The sequence below is a fragment of the Panthera leo genome, chromosome C2, assembly GCF_018350215.1.
Source record: "Panthera leo isolate Ple1 chromosome C2, P.leo_Ple1_pat1.1, whole genome shotgun sequence".
Taxonomy (NCBI): domain Eukaryota; kingdom Metazoa; phylum Chordata; class Mammalia; order Carnivora; family Felidae; genus Panthera; species Panthera leo.
Window position 1 is genome coordinate 129266534 of NC_056687.1, and position 15851 is coordinate 129282384.

At 36.0% G+C, this 15851-nt stretch overlaps 1 protein-coding gene across 9 annotated transcripts in view; it reads right to left on the reverse strand.

Moving 5' to 3' along the window:
* Positions 1 to 15851, reverse strand: part of TMEM108 (transmembrane protein 108) — a 363999-nt gene that overhangs the window by 247677 nt on the left and 100471 nt on the right. Inside the window, exon 1 of one of the 9 annotated variants that reach the window (XM_042955906.1) lies at positions 2382 to 2570. The exons of the other annotated variants lie outside the window; for them this stretch is intronic. The gene's annotated coding sequence lies outside the window, so the exon portion shown is untranslated. Of the gene's footprint in view, positions 1 to 2381; positions 2571 to 15851 lie in introns of those variants that run through there. 9 annotated transcript variants of the gene reach the window in all.

Here is a 15851-nt window from a genome sequence, read left to right on the forward strand (position 1 = left end):
AAAATGAAAAGCCAGCCTACAAAATGGGAGAAAATATTTTCAAACCATATTATCTGATAAGGGGTGAACATCCAAAATATATAAATTAACTCCGATAGCACAAGAGCAAAAAAAAAAAACAAAAAACAAACAAAAAAAACAAAAACAAAAAAAACCAAACAAGCAAAAGAAAAACCCAAAACAAAACAATTAAAAAACGGTTAGAGAATCTGGATAGACACTTTTCCAAAATGACATACAAACGGTCAACAGGTACATGACAAGATGCTCAACATCACTAATCATTAGGAAAATGCAAATCAAAACAACAGTGAGCTATCATCTCACACCTGTTAGAAAACCTATTATCAAAAAGACAAAAAATAACAAGTGTTGAAGATGTGGACAAAAGGGAACCTTTGTGCACTGTTGGTGGAAGTGTAAATTCCTACAGCCATTATAGAAAACAGTGTGGAGGTTCTTCAAAGAAACTAAAAACAGAATTACCATAGACTCCAGCAATTCCACTTCTGAGCATTTATCTGAAGAAAATGAAAACACTAATCCTGAAAGATCTATGCACCTCCATGTTCAATGCAGCACTATAATAGCCAGTGGAGGCATCTGGCTGGCTCAGTCATTAAAGCATGCAATTCTTGATCCTGGGGTTGTGAGTTTGAGCCCTATGTTAGGAGTAGAGATTACTTTAAAAAAAAGTTATAAAAAAATAGTCAAGATATATAAAAAAAAACCCTAATGTCCATCAATAGATGAATAAAGATATGGTGCATATGTACAATGGACTAATAATTCAACCTTAAAAAAAAGTAAAGCTTGCCATTTGTAATAACATGGATGGATCTTGAGAGCATTTTGCTAAGTGAAATAAGTCAGAGAAAGACAAATACTATATGACCTCTCATATGTGTAATCTTAAAAAAAAACACAAAAAACTACCTAGATACATACACAGAACAGATTTGTGGTTACCTCAGGTGGGAGTGGGAGGGGATGAGAAGACACGTAAAATGAGTCAGGGTGGTGAAAAGGTACACACTTTCAGTTATAAGATAGATAAGGCCTGGAGATGTAACACATAGCATGATGACTATAGTTAACAATACTGTATATTTGAAAGTAGCTAAAAGAGTAAATCTTAAAAGTTCTCATTACATGAAAAAAAAGTAACTATATATCCTTATGGATGTTAACTAAACTTGTGGTAACCATTTCACAACATATACATATATCAAATAATTATGTTGTATACCTGAAAGTAATACAATGTTAGTCAGTCATATTTCAATAAAAAAAGAAACAATAAAAAAAATAACCAACCATTCAACCAATCTGGAAATTGACAGAAGGCATACAACAAATTGAGGATTTATTCAAGAAAACCTACTGAATCTCAGAACAGTGAGAGTCTGTTACATTTTAGCCAGGAATTGCTCCAAACCTTTGCCCCTTCTACCTCAGATCCATTACCTCGAAGTTCTCCCCCAGCCTTAGCAGATGAAGAACTCTGTGGGAACTGGCAGTTCTGCTGCCCGGCTGGAGGGGAGCTGCCTATTTGGAGCAGAGCATAGAAAATTCCTGCCTGGGTACTGTTCGAAACAAGAGCAATCTCAGTGGCAAACAATAAGGAAAGGCTAATATCAGGGGTAGCCTGATCTCTTGATATTGGTTGGGAAAGTATCAAAATGGCAGACCAGCCAGAAATTTTAATAGGGAGATCCAGGGAAGGAAATAACCAGAGAGGGCCTAGCTAAGTAAGATCCCCCTTTTCTCTGGTGATCTGGAAGGCGGTGTATGCTCAACAGAAACCAGACAGAGCTCTAATGAGCTACTTGCTACTTGTCCTTGGCTGATTTTCCCCTAGTCATTCATTGTGTGTCTACCACATCAAATGATAACTAAACTCATTTACACTTACCCGCTATGATCATCTACATTGCCTCCTTTATTACATAGAAGGGAAATCCAAAACCGCTGAGCAGTTTGAGGGTATGAATCTCCAAAAAGTTAGTAGAAAATCAACAGAGGTTAGTACAATGGCTCCTGGGTCTTTGCCAGAATTCATTTACCTACAAAAAGGTGGCACAAAACTAAAAAAATGATCAGGTGGCACAAAAACTAACAAAAACTGATTTGGGCTATCTGTACCAGATATGATATAAAGATCTTCCCTAATCTTTGTCTTACATGTAGTCTGTATTCCCTTTTACTCTTTTCTCTTGAGAATTCTTTGGAAGGAAGAAGGAATAATAGAGGTTTCTTCAGGAAGTCACTCTGTGTATTCTTAAACAGATGATAAACTCTACACTGGAGAGTGGATCACACCTGTCCCATGAATCATGATGACCTATGTTATAGTCATGGCTCTGAAATGTTCCTCTTACCTTCTGCTCCACTTTTTCATAACTCCCAATTCCTGGTTCTAGTTCTTCATTTGATGTGCTTTGTGGGGGACAACCTCTGCTAAAAATAATCTAGGTTTGTAGTTGGGTACTTATAATCCCAGGGAAAATGACCAGGACATAGATATACACTCCAGTTCTAATTGCTATATAAAACTATTAAGCAGTAACATTTACATCTTTATAACACAGAATTTATAACACAGCTTCTTTCCATAATAAAAGACTATCCATGCATGTCCTCATGCCCTCTTATTATAAATTCTGTTTGTTCAAGCAAGTGATTATAAGTTCTCATAGAGACAACAGAACATTCCATATGAATGTTTCCTCAAGCTTGGTGGAATTCAGGAAGCTACTCCATGTTGGCACCAAGGAGACCTGCTCCCAAGACAACATTTATGCTCCTGTCTTTCGTGATGGCTTGACATCTGGCTCATTCTTGGCATTTAGTCAATTTTAAGTTGCTAGGAAAAATAAGGAACAAATCCTTACATTTATACAACTGACATCTTTGCTGTTCAGAACCTTGTATAATCTATCCTTGTAATAAGGACAGTCAGTAATTTTTTTTCATTAAAAAAATTTTTTTTAATGTTTATTCATTTTTTGAGAGAGAGACAGAGTGTGAGTGGGGGAGGGGCAGAGAGAGAAGGAGACACAGAATCCTAAGCAAGCTCCAGGCTCTGAACTGAGAGCACAAACCCGACGCAGGGCTCGAACTCACGGACTGTGAGATCATGACCTAAACTGAAGTCGGACGCTTAACCAACTGAGCCACCCAGGCACCCCAGGACAGTCAGAAATTATATAAGTGTAAAAACATCGCTGACAAATAACCTAACAGGTATTCAGTAAGGAGAATGCAGTAGAGCTGGCTAACTGTTGCAGTGTTGAGTGAGCCCCCTTTTCATTTTTTTCTAGCACATGTGTATTGTAACTTGGAAACAGTATCTAGGGACAGAAGTCTGGAATCTGAGGCAGGCATAGAAGGATGGTGTCTCTATCAAGGGAAAATACCTGGGTGAGACTAATTCATCACAGAAACATCTGTTCTCTCAAACGAACAAATACCAAAACATGCTTGGAGGTAATGTGGTATACATTTTGCCACCAATTATACATGGATTTGAACTGTGATCACCATGTACCTGTTCAATGACCTTGAATAGTTTCCCTACTCTCTAAGCTTCCTTAACTGCACAATCAATTAGATGAAGTAATTTACATAAAATGCCCAACACTATTCGTATGTGCTCACACATGTCACCAACTGCACTGCTCCTCACTTTCTGCCTTACCAATGCCATCCACAGGCAGGTACTAATAGTGACAAACCTGTCTGCATGCATGCAGGGATATATTCTGTCATAACTGTAATTTCTGAAAAAAAATTGTAGATTCATTCTGCAATTTAACAATTCAAATTCTTTTTCTTTTCTTTTTTCTTTTTTTTTTTTTTTTTTGACTAGGATGAAATGATTAACCTTTGCTTGACACTTTTCCTCCTGAGTCACTGCTAAAAGATCAGATAATTTTAACAGCAGCCAATCCACATAGCAGGATCCCATGGGTCAATCACCACCAACAACATAAAAAGACTAAGAATTATTTCAGATCATGATGCTGCCAGATAGAGTATCGCTCCCCAAAGAAAACATTTTATAGTATGCGATTTTTTTTTCTCTTCCAAACTCCCTGGCCAACTTCTTCCTCTGTCAAGAAATGGCTGTATGTGATGGGACACTCTGCATGCATGCCTGATTCCAGAGTACTACATGATGGTACCAGGTAGAAGGTGAATAGCTGCTTGGGTTTCCAGCTGACACACCTGCTGTCAAAGCTACTTCACACCCTGGCAGGGAGAAATTCCTCTCAACTCTCAGCAGTGCTCATTGCAACTATTACATGTGAGCAACCAGTAAGTCACTGAGTCACTGTGATGACTCATGCATCAAAAAGGAAGCCCTCCTCTGGGCTGACGGGCCAGGCAGTTATCTCCAGGAGGAGAATCTGATCTTGCTAGCTAAAAACAGCAGGTAGGAGAGTGACATCACCAAGATACTCCCCCTCAAAAGAAGAACATCTATTCCAAAAAAAAAAGATACCAAGAGAATCCTAGAACACAGAGGTGAGGCCGAAAGCACACCCTGCACCTCAGAGACCAAAAGAGACTGCATTAGAAGGTAACAGATGTGGTTACATGTTGACCACATTGTCCCTCCTCTAGGACTGTGCAGCACCACCAGGAGAGGTCGCCCTTGAGCTGCCAGTTCCTTCAGTAGGAAAAGAGCCCCCAAGCATTGTGGATCACTTTGTGAGAGTCCATACTTTGATCTCACATGATGAAGAATGCAGGGGAATCTACAGGGCCTAGCCACTGGCAATCTGACTGTGACAGAAAAGGGGTGAGTAGCTTGCAACAACCAACACACAGATCTTGGCAGACAGAGTTCATAACTGCAGTGCCCAAGTAGTAATTCCAGTCATCAGTTTTGCTCATCTGCAGAACTGATTCTGGGGTGCACTCTGACCAGGGAATTTGGCAGAGTGCAGATCTGCCTCATTTGGATCCTCAAATGAAGAGTTTTGCTGGCTGTAGAGCTGACTTTTCCCATACCCAGGCAAGTAAGAGTCAAAGGCAAGCTGAGTCAAAGTTCTACTCTCTGTGGAGAGTGCCTTCTAGCTTCATCTAACCAGAAGGGCTGGTGACAACTGTTGGAAGCTGTGTGGCCCAGTGACACTTAACCTAAGAGGCAAGTGGGTAGAGCTGATCAATTCCATGGCAAAATCAGTATAGGGCACAAAGGCTGCCCATACTCAGTAAAGGCAGAGGGAATGATTCTTTGCCAAGCTGAGGGTAGCTCCTGGCAACTCCAAACTGGAAAGCCTCTTTGGGAAACAGAATACCCTGGAGTAGGCCCCTCCCCATCCTGCCCAGGCAAGATAGAGACAACAGTTTGCAGAGCAAAGCCAGTGGTCCTATTCAGCCAAGGAACTTGGGGTACAGGTCAGCTTAAGACAGCAAACAAAGAGCTTTACCAGTTTTAGAGTTGTTTCTCCTGCTGTTTCTGAGCAAAGAATTTAATTTATAGCCCTACTCATAGCTGAAAACAGCCTTCAGCCTGTCCGATCAAGGAACAGAACCAGAGCAGACAGGAAGCTGTGTAGCCCAATTCAACAACCCTATGTACAGTGGCATTAGAACAGACAGCATTGCCTATATGCAAGAGCAAAACTAGTCACCTCACTTAACCAAGGAATTCAGTACACATTCAGGCCTGATTTGGGCTCCCAAACAATGAATGAGCTATACAGGCCCTGAGCCCTGGCCTATTACTCTGTTGGGGCAGGGAAGCTAACTCACAGCCCTAGATACTAATCAATACAGTACTTAGTCCTGATCATCTAGTAAGGCTGACCAGAGATTCAGGCAACCACAGAGCCCATCTTACAGCCTCACTTGGGTAGGGAACCAAGCAAATAGTTTTATCCAACAGTTCTCAGTGGCACACACCCCTATCCCTGTCCTCAGAGTTCAAATAGTTGCTTCCCCCCAAAACATACCATAATAGCAGGCCCCTCTTGCCCAAAGACATCACCAGCAGACACACCCCAAAACCTAAACTGAGTAAGTGGTCAAGAACTATCTCTGCCAAAGTAAACCTGTAAAGTTTAGAAAAGGAGCTCCATTACTCAAATGCACAGATACCAATGTAAAAAACCAAGGATCAGGTATATACACATCACCAAAGGAAACTAATAAAGCTCTAAGAACTGATCCTAAAGAAATAGGAGATCTATGAACTATCAATTTAGAATAATCCTCTTAAGGAAGTTCAGAAAACTACAAGAAAACACAGCTAACGAAACAAAATTAGAACAAAAATGCATGAACAAAATGAGAAGTTTGACAAGAAAATAGAAACCAATGCACATACCAACCCTCCAATACACACAGACCCACACAGAAATCCTAAAGTTTAAAAATACATTAACTAAATTACAGAATTCAACAGAGTTTCAAAAGCATACTCAACTGAATAGAAGAAAAATTTAGTGACCTGGAGGATAGGACAATGAAAACTGACCAGACACAGAAACAAAAAGAAAAAAAAAAAAAAAGAAAAAGAAAAAGTGAAAAAACCCTATGAGAATTTAGGACATTATAAAAAGAAATAACATTCAATATTTGCATTATGGGAACTCCAGAAGAATAACAGAAAGGACAGAAAGTATATTTAAAACAATAATGTTTGAAAATTTTCCAAACCTGGGGAAAGAAATGGAAATCTAGACCCATGATCCAAAGGACCCCAAAGAGATTTAACCTCAATGAGACTACACTGAGACACATTATAATTAAAATGTCAAAAGTCAAAAACAAAGAAAGAATTTTAAAAGCGGCAGGAGAAAAGAGAGAAGTTATATCCAAAGGAACCCACCATAAGATTATTGGCAATTTCTCAACAGAAACTTTTCAGGCCAGAAGAGAATAGGATGACACATTCATAATATTCAAGTAAAACAACAACAACAAGAAAACCTGTCAACTAAGATGTCCTTCATAAACAAAGGAGGGATAAAGACTTTGCTGAACAAATGCTGAGGGTGTTCATAATCACCAGACTGCCTTACAAAAAATGCTAGAGAATTCTTTGAGTGGAAGTAAAAGAATATTAATTAATCTCATAAAACAGAAGAAGGTAGTATAAATTTCATTGGTAATGATTAATATATAGTCATAGTTTGATTCTGCAGAATTGTTAATAGTGGTGCGTAACTCACAACTCTAGTTTGGAAGTTAAGGAAAATGAAAGTAGCAAATAATAGCCATGAGTATAATAACCTGTATTAAGCAATATGAAAAACAAGTAAATTTTAGCAGCAACAAACAAAAATGTGAGGGGGAGAAGAAGTTAAAGTGTAAGGTATGCGAATTCTATTGAAGTTAAGTTGTTGTAACTTTAAAATAAGGTGTTTTAAGTTTAAGATATTTTATGTAAGCCTCATGATAACAAGGAAAAATCTTGTAGTAATTACACAAAGGAACATGATGAGAAGTCAAAGCATATATATACAAAAATACATCAAAACACAGACACAAGACAGAAGGATGAGAAACAAGCAACAATGGATCCATAAAATTATGAACCAGAAAACACTTAACAAAATTGCAATAGTAAGTCCTTGCCTATCAAAAATTACTTTAAATGGATTACATTTTCCAATCAAAAGACACAGAATGGCTGAATACAATATTAAAAAACTAACAATATGCTTCCCAAGAAACTCACTTTAGCTTTTTAAAGACATACACAGACTGAAAGTGAAGGGATGGAAAATGACATTTCAAGCAAATGGTAACCAAAAAATAAAAAAAGGAGAGGTAGCTATATTACATCAGACAAGATAGACTTTAAAGTAAAAAAAAAAAAAAAAAAAGTAAAAGAGACAAAGAAGGTCATATAATGATAAAGTGGTCAATACATCAAGAAGATACAATAACTGTAAATATTTATGCACCCAACATCAGAGCACCTAAATATATAAAGCAAAAACCAAGAGAGCTAAAAGGAGTAATATACGGTAGATAGTAATAGTTGGGGATTTAATACCCTATTCTCACCAAAGAATAGATCATACAGAGAATCAATAAGGAAGCAGAAGATGTGAACAATATTGTAGACCAAATGAACCTAATAGACACACACAGAACATTTCTATCCAACAACAGAGCATACACTCTTCTCAAGTACATATGTAACATTTTCTAGGATAGACCATATTTAGGCCACAAAATAAGTCTTAGCAAATTCAAGAAGACTGAAATCATACCAAATATCTTCTCCGACCACAATGGCAGAAATTATTAAATGAGTAAACCAGAAATCAGTAAAAAGAACTAGAAAAATTCATGAACATGTCAAAGTTAAACAACAGTCTCCTGAACAACGAAGGGATCAAAGAAGAAACTAAAGGGGAAATTTCTATTTGCAGTTTCTTGAGACAAATGAAAACAAAAAAACAACATACCAGAACTTACGGGATGCAGCAAGAAGGAAGTACTTAAGAACAAATGCCTACATTAAGAAGCAAGAGAGATACCAAATAAACAGTCTAACTCTATATCTTAAGAAAATAGAAAAAAAAAAAAAAAAAAACTGATCCCAAAGTTAGCAGGAGAAAGGAAGTAATGAATATTAATACAGAAATAAGTGAAGAGAGAACAGAAATGGTTAACTAAACTAAGCGTTGTTTCTCTGAATAAACAGAATTGCCAAGTGCTTAGCCAGACTAACCAAAGATAAAAGAGCCCAAATCTACAAAATTATAAATGAAAAAGGAAATACAACTGATACTAAAGAAATTCAAAGGATTATAAGAGGCTACTATGAACAATTATATGTCAACAAACTGAACAACCCATAAGAAAGGAAAAAATACTTAGGAACATATAACTTACTGAGACAGAATCAGGAAGAAACAGAAAATTTGAATAAGCCAATTACTAGTAAGGAGATTGAATCAGTAATCAAAAATCTGCCAATGAAGAAACGCCCAGGACTGGATGGCTTCACTGGTGAATTCTGCAAAAAACATTTTTTTAAATAACACTAATTTTTCTAAAAATCTTCAAAAAAAATAAATAAAAGAAGAAAGAACATTCCTAAATTCATTTTAATAGGCTAGCATTAAACTGATACCAAAGCCAGAAAAGGACACTACTAGAAAACTATAGGCCAATATCCCTGATGAACAGTGATGCAAAAAACTCTCAATAAAATACTAGCCAAGTCCAATTCCACAGCATATGAAAGAATTATTCACCATAATCAAGTGGGAATTATTCCTTGGATGGTTCAACATATGCAGATCAATCAACAAGCTACATTACATTACATTACATTACATTAACAGAATGAAAGAACACTATCATCTCAATAGATGTAGAAAAACCATCTGACAAAAGTCAATATCCATTCATGATAAAAACTCTTACCAGATTAGGCAAGAAGGAGTATATATCAAGATAATAAAGGCTGTATGACAAGTCAACAGTTAACATCATATCAATGGGAAGAACTGAAAGATTTTCCTCTAAGATCAGGAATAAGGCAAGGATGCCAACTCCCACCACTCCTATTTAACAGAATACTAGAGGTCCTAGCTAGAACTATCAGGTAAGAAATAAAAGGTATCATAATTGGAAAGAAAGAAGTACAACTGTCTCTATTTGCAGATGGCATGATTTTATATGTAGGAAATCAGAAAGACTCAAACAAAAATCTGTTAGATCTAATCAGTGAATTCATAAAGTTGCAAGATACAAAATTAACAGACAAAAATCAGCAATGTTTCTATACACTAACAACAAAATTTCTGAAAAAGAAAAAATCAATCCCATTTATGATAGCATCAACAACACCAACATTCTTAGGAGTAAATTCAACTAAGGAGGTGAAAGATCTCTATGCTGAAAAACCACAAGACAATGATGAAAGAAATCAAAGAAGACGCAAATAAAATAGAAAGATATCTGTGTTCATGGACTGCAAGAATACTGTTAAAATTTCAATACTCCCAAAAGCTGTATCTATAGATTCAATGCAATTCCCATCAAGATTCCAATGGTATTTTCTACAGAAGTAGAAAAAACACTTCTAAAGTTTATACGGAGACACTAAAGACTCTAAGTAGCCAAAGAAATTCCTGAGGAAGAAAAACAAAGGTGGAAACAAATTCACACTTCCTGATTTCAAGCTATGCTATAAAACTGTAGTCATCACAACAGTATGATACTGGCATAAAAACAAACAAATAGACCAAATGAACAGAACTGAAAGCTCAGAAACAAGTCCTAGTATAGGTGGTCATCTAATATTTGACAAAGAAAAAGACAGTCTCTTCAGTAAATGGTATTAAGATAACTGCATATTCACATGTAAAAGAATGAAAGTGGATCCCTCCATATCTTACACCACTCACAAAAGTTAATTCAAAATGAATTAAATACTTAAATGTAAGGTCTGAAACCATGAAACTCCTAGAAGAAAACACAGGAACAAAGCTCCTTGACATGGGTCTTGGTAAGGATTTTTTGTTTTGTTTTAATTTTTTTAATGTTTATTTATTTTTGAGAGAGACAGAGACAGAGACAGAGCATGAGTGGGGGAAGAGCAGAGACAGAAAGGGAGACAGAATCTAAAACAGGATCCAGACTCTGAGCTATCAGCATAGAGCCTGACGCAGGGCTTGAACCCATGCATTGTGAGATCATGACCTGAGCCAAAGTCAGATGCTTAACTGAAATGAGGCACCCAGGTGGCCCTTGGTAACGATTTTTTGTGCACAACATCTAAAGCACAAGCCAGAAAATAAAAAATTAACAAGTGGGTATGCATGAAGCTAAAAAGCTTCTGCACAGCAAAAGAAACGATCAATAAAGTGAAAAGACAACCTATGTAATGACAAGAAATATTTGCAAACCATGTACCTAAGAGGTTAATATCCAAAATATACAAGGAAGTCATACAACTCAATAGCAAAAATACAAATAACCCAATGTAAAAATGGGCAAATGACTTGAATAGCTATTTCTCGAAAAAAGATATTCAGAAGGTCAATAGACACATGGAAAGATATTCAACCATCACCAGTCACTAAGGAAATGTAAATTAAAACAAAGAGAAATCAATTCACACCTGTTAACATGGCCTTCATCAAAAAGACAAGAAAAGGGCACCCTTGTATTCTGTTGGTAGGAATATAAATTGGTACAACCACTATTGAAAACAGTATGGAGGATCTTAAAAAAAAAAAAAAAAAATAGAACCACCATGTGATCCAGCACTATCATTTCTGGGTGTATATCCAAAGGAAATGAAATCACTATATTAAAGAGATAGCTGCACCCTCATTTTCATAGCAGGATTATTTCCAATAGCCAAGACATAGAAGCTAAGTGCCCACTAATAGGTGAATGAATAAAGAAGTTGTACATTTGACCATTGACCAATATAGGTTTGAACTATGTGGGTTCACTTATCATGGATTTTTTACAATATAGTACTGTAAATGGATTTTCTCCTATGGTTTTCTTAACATTTTTCTCGTTTACTTTAAGAACATGTATATAACACACATAACACAAAAAAGGTCTTAAATAACTTTATTATTGGTGAAGCTTCAAGTCAACGATAGGCTATTAGTAGTTAAGTTTTTGGAGAGTCAGAAGTTATACGTGGATTTTCAACTATGCAGGGGACTGACTGGCACCCCTAACACTCATGTTGTTCAAGGGTCAAATGTATATATACAATGGAATATTATTTAGCCATAAAACATTAGGATATCCTACCATTCACAACAACATAGATGGATTTCAGATAGAGAAAGATAAACACTATATAATTTCACCTACCTGTGGAATCTAAACTCCCCCCACCACCACCAAAAACCAAAACCAAAAACAAAAACCACTCCTCTAGAAAGACATCAGACTTGTGGTTATCAAAAAAAGAGAATGGGGTGAAGGGAATTGGAGGAAGGTGGTCAAAAGGTACAAACTTCCAGTTATAAGAGAAGTAAGTACTAGGGATGTTGTACAACATGATGACTACAGGTAACACTGTTGTATGATACGTAGGAAACTTGTTAGGAGAGTAAATCCTAAGAATTCTCAGCACAAGGAGAAAATTTTTTTCCCTTTTGTTATTTTCTTTTTATATCTATATAAGATGGATGTTACCTGAACCTACTGTGGTAATCATTTCACAGTATATGTAAATCAAATCATGATGCTGTATGACTTAAACAGTAATGTATGTCAATTATTACTCAATGAAACCAGAAAAAATAGGTGGTATGCAGAACAAATAAGCAAACAAAAAAACAACCCCCACAGTAGGTAGGAAGCATAAGCTCTGCCAATATGCTAATTAAGTATTTTTTTTCCCCCTCTCTTCTTCCCTTACTCTGCCTCTGTATTCCTTCTCTCCTTTCTCACCACCAGATGCTCTTAGATACTCTGGGTCACATCTGCCAGCCTGTGAAAAGGGATAAGATAAAAACAGACCTCAAACAAGAGGTCCCACCAACCAAGAACAATCACTGCCCAATTAAAGTAATTTTTCAAACAGCAGTGAAGGCAGTTCTACATTTCCTGATTTGAAAGTTAACTGAAATCCAACTCTTATATTTATTGCTGAAAATATACCCTTTGCATCCTGAAACACAGATTGACATTGTAACTCAGAAAGCAAAAGAGGGAAAAACATTAATGACCAGAATGATGAGATACAATAAAAAAATGTTGCTGAGTTTTCAGCCCAGAGACATCCCAAATACCTTAACTATTGATTCTTCAATAACCAACCCACCATTTGTCCTGAAAAATCAAATGCTTTATATTACAAAAAAATCATTCTCTCTCCCCAATGACACCTTCCCTCCACTCCCAAACCTGCACACCACTTCAATCTTGCCAGTCCTCTAGAGTCCTTGGAATACATCCTCCAACCCTCTCTGCTTTAAATCTGTTATTAAGATTTTACCTGTCAATGTCTTTTAAAATTTCATCTCTTCTCTTCATTATCTTTACTTTGCCTTGGTTTAGTCACTCAGCCTCCTCTCAGGTGACTATGCAACTTATTGTCCTCCATATAGTTACACATATAACTCCTAAATAATACATTTAATCATGTCACTCTATTGCTTTAAACCTCCCCCAACTTTCTGTTGCCTTCAGTTTGGCATTTAAGGCTCTTCACAACCCACTAGCTAGCTAGCTAACCTCTCTAGTTCCATCTGGCACCAACCCCCGCCTAAGTTCCAGCCCGCTGAGCTGATGATGAATGTTCCATGAACACACCCATAGCTCATAGTCTTTCCTGAGATGCCCTTTCACATTCTCTACACTTAGCTTTCCCTCTCTGTGCTCTCAACACTTTGTCCTGATCTCTACTTTTGCACTTAGTTTACACTGCAATTACATGTGCAAGTGTATCTTACTCATTTCTGTATCAATGATATATAGCATGGAATTTGCTATTAAAGACTCACTAAAGAAATTCTGAAGGACATACTTCAAAAAGAGGGATGAAAGTAACAGTGAGGAAAAACATTGGTAAATAGATGGGTAAAACTAAGCAAACTTTACTTAAAACTGTGAGAAAAATGTGCAACCTGTGTGTGTCGGGGTGGGGGATAAGGGGCAGAGAACCTGAGAAGAGATAAGTCTTTGAATTTTGGAGCATGAGTGTTAACATACTCATTAATAGAAAATGTTTAAAGTGTGTCCATTAAAAGAGCAAGGACAGCTATTAAGGGAGTAGACACAAAACTTATCACCTCCAAAGAAATAGGAGAAAAAACTGGAATGGGGAGGGAGGGGGAGGGGAATTATGAATTCAAAATATGGCAAAAAGGGGAAAGGGGAGAAATAGAAAACATTGATAAAAATACATAAAACAGTGAAAGAAGTATAAATTTATCATTAATTGCAATAAATGCTAATGGACTCAGCTTTCTAATTAAAGGTAAATATTTTTAGACTGAACAAAAATCTAGCTACATGTTGCTTGTAAAAGATACACCTAAAACATGGAACAAGACACATGTAAAAACATTATACATTTGTATGTACCTATTAATATTATCTCAAAATTTGTAAGGCAAAAATTGACATGGTAACAAGAAGATACAGACAAATCCATCACCAGAGGCAGAAACTGCAATACAAATCTCCTAGCAACTGACATCTTCAGCAAATAAAATATTAGTAACAATAGAGGAGTTTTTAACAGCTTAAATAATAAGCTTTTTAACAACATAGAACACATTTAGAATATTAAATGCAACAATTAGTGATACATTATACAATTCTGAAAAATAACTATAATGATAGCTCAATAAATTTCAAAAGATTCTTTTACTGTAATACAATTAAATATTACAAACATATTTTAAAAGATAACTAGAAAACTCTCATACATTTAGAAGTTTAGAGAAAAATGTATTTCAAAACACCTCACAAAGAAGAAATAAAAATGGAAACTGGAAAATTCTTAAAACTGAACAATAATAAACTGTCCTATCAAAACTTGAAGAAGGGAGCCAGAATACAAAGGGAAGTTTATAACCTTATATGTTTATATTAGAAAAGAAGAAAATTTCCAAATTAATCAGGTAGTCACTTCTGCTCAGGTCATGATCTCAGGGTTCTAGAGATCAAGCCCTGCATCAGGCTCTCTACTGTCAGCAAATAGCCCACTTCAGATCCTCTGTCTACTTCTCTCTCCGCCCCTCCTCTGTGTTCTCTCTCTCTTAAAAATAAATAAACATTAAAAAAAATTTTTTTAAGGAAATTAATGAAAAAGATAATACATAATAGGAATGATCAGCAAAGCCAAATACTGGGTCTTGGTAAAAACTAAGAAAATAGAGAAGCTTCCAGTATGATTAATCAAAGGGGGAAAAATTCTCAAGGGATGCATATAATCATAGGGCTGAAAAGAAAAATAAAACCATAAATGATACAACTAATAAATAGGAAGATATTTTCAACAACTTTAGCTCAATACATTTAAAAACTTAGATGAAATGGAAAAATATCTAGAAAAATACAGCTATAACTTACCAAATATGACTTAAATAGAAAACCTGAATAGTCCTATAACTTTTGAGTAACTTGAATTGATAATTAAAAATCTTCCAACAAAGAAATCACTAGGCTCAGACAGCTTCCTTATAAGGTTGAGGCAAGTTCCATGAGATGTTCATGAAACAGAAATTCTCATCTTACTCTTCCAATCTTCCAGAGGATAGAAAAAGAGGGAACATTCCCCCAACTCTTTCAACATAACCTTGATTCCAAATTAAGAAAGAAATAGAGGGGCACCTGGGTGGCTCCGTCTAACCAACTCTTGATTTCAGCCCAGGTTAGGATCTCACGGTTGTGAGATTGAGCCCCACGTTGTGCTCTGTGCTAAGCATGGAGCCTACTTAAGATTCTCTCTCTCCCTAAAAAAAAAAAAAAAAAAAAAAAATTAAAAAAATTAAAAAAAAAAAAAGATTCTCTCTCTCTCTCTTCCTCTGCTCCTCCCCTCCCCTCTCTCTCTCTCAAAAAAAATAAAATCAAATGTTTTAAAAAAAAAAAAACAGAATGAGAAATGTGATTAAAGGTCCATTTCACATAGGTGAAAAATTCTAAGCAAATTACTTGTAAACATAATTTGGTTTATCAAAGGAATGCAAAGTTGATTTAATATTAGAACACCAGTTAATGTAATTTATTAACAAAGTAAAGGCAAAAAAATCATATGATCAAATCATTAGCCACAGAAAACTTTTTGATGGAATTCAACATTCATTCACAATTTTAAAAACTCAGCAGACTAAGAATAGGAAAAAAAACTCCCTTGACTGATAAAAGATATTAAAATAAAAACA